This window comes from Rhincodon typus, unplaced genomic scaffold, assembly GCF_021869965.1.
Source record: "Rhincodon typus isolate 14 unplaced genomic scaffold, sRhiTyp1.1 hic_rhity00010121, whole genome shotgun sequence".
In the NCBI taxonomy this organism is placed as follows: domain Eukaryota; kingdom Metazoa; phylum Chordata; class Chondrichthyes; order Orectolobiformes; family Rhincodontidae; genus Rhincodon; species Rhincodon typus.
The window spans coordinates 1-937 of NW_025975759.1; positions in this window are offsets into that span (position 1 = coordinate 1).

Sequence of the window (937 nt, forward strand, 5' to 3'; positions counted from 1 at the left end):
TGGTGTCGTGTGGATCACGAACCGATGTTAACGAGCCGTACATTTTGTTGCAGTCAATTTCATAATCCAAAATAAGACTGCAATGCGTAGAGTCAGAGATCATAGAAACCCGACCGTATCGAAAGAGGCCATTCAGCCCATTGAGGCTGCACCGACTCTCGAAGAAAAACAAAGTTTCTGGAAAAGCTCAACCGTTCCGGCAGCATCTGTGAAGAAAACATCAGAGTAAACGTTGCGGATCCAGTGGCCCATCCGCAGAACCGCGAAGAGCTTTCTGAAAATCTGCATTTCCCACCGCTGAACAATCTGGTCTGCACATCAATGCACAAGAGGGGCAATTTCCCACGGCCAATTCACCAAACCAGCGGATGATGTTTTATCTCGATGATCTATCCCATATCGCTGACACAGCGCTGTGATAAATTCCGGGAAGGGCTGTTTATCTGTTTCGTCGTATTCGATTTGCTGCGTGCATATTCATACAAGGGGTTCCAATGATCGAAAAGAATTAGATTTATCTCATTGAGCAGTTAGAAAGTTGTCACCAAGTGAGTGAGTGGAGGAGAAAACAAATCCGTCCATCCCACTTGTATCAGCTCCTGGGGAGATCGTGAGAGTGGAAAGACGTGACTTCTGCAAGTTTGCAGCGCCAGTCCTTATCGCAATGCAAAGCATTTGATAGATTTGTTCCTGATTGAAGTGTTTACTGGAAGCAGGGAGCTGAGCAAGATATTGGGTAAACCGATTCAGCTGTGAGAGGCGAAACAGCGAATTCCTTTCTTGCAGTGCGAATGAGATTGTATAGCGCAGAGAATTTCGATATGTGTTCCCGATCACTGGAGAGTCCATAACCAGAGATCACAATTTGAGGATAAGCTGCAAGCCAGTTAGGTCTGAGGTGAGAGAATATCATCACCAGAAAGCAATGAGCCTGAAG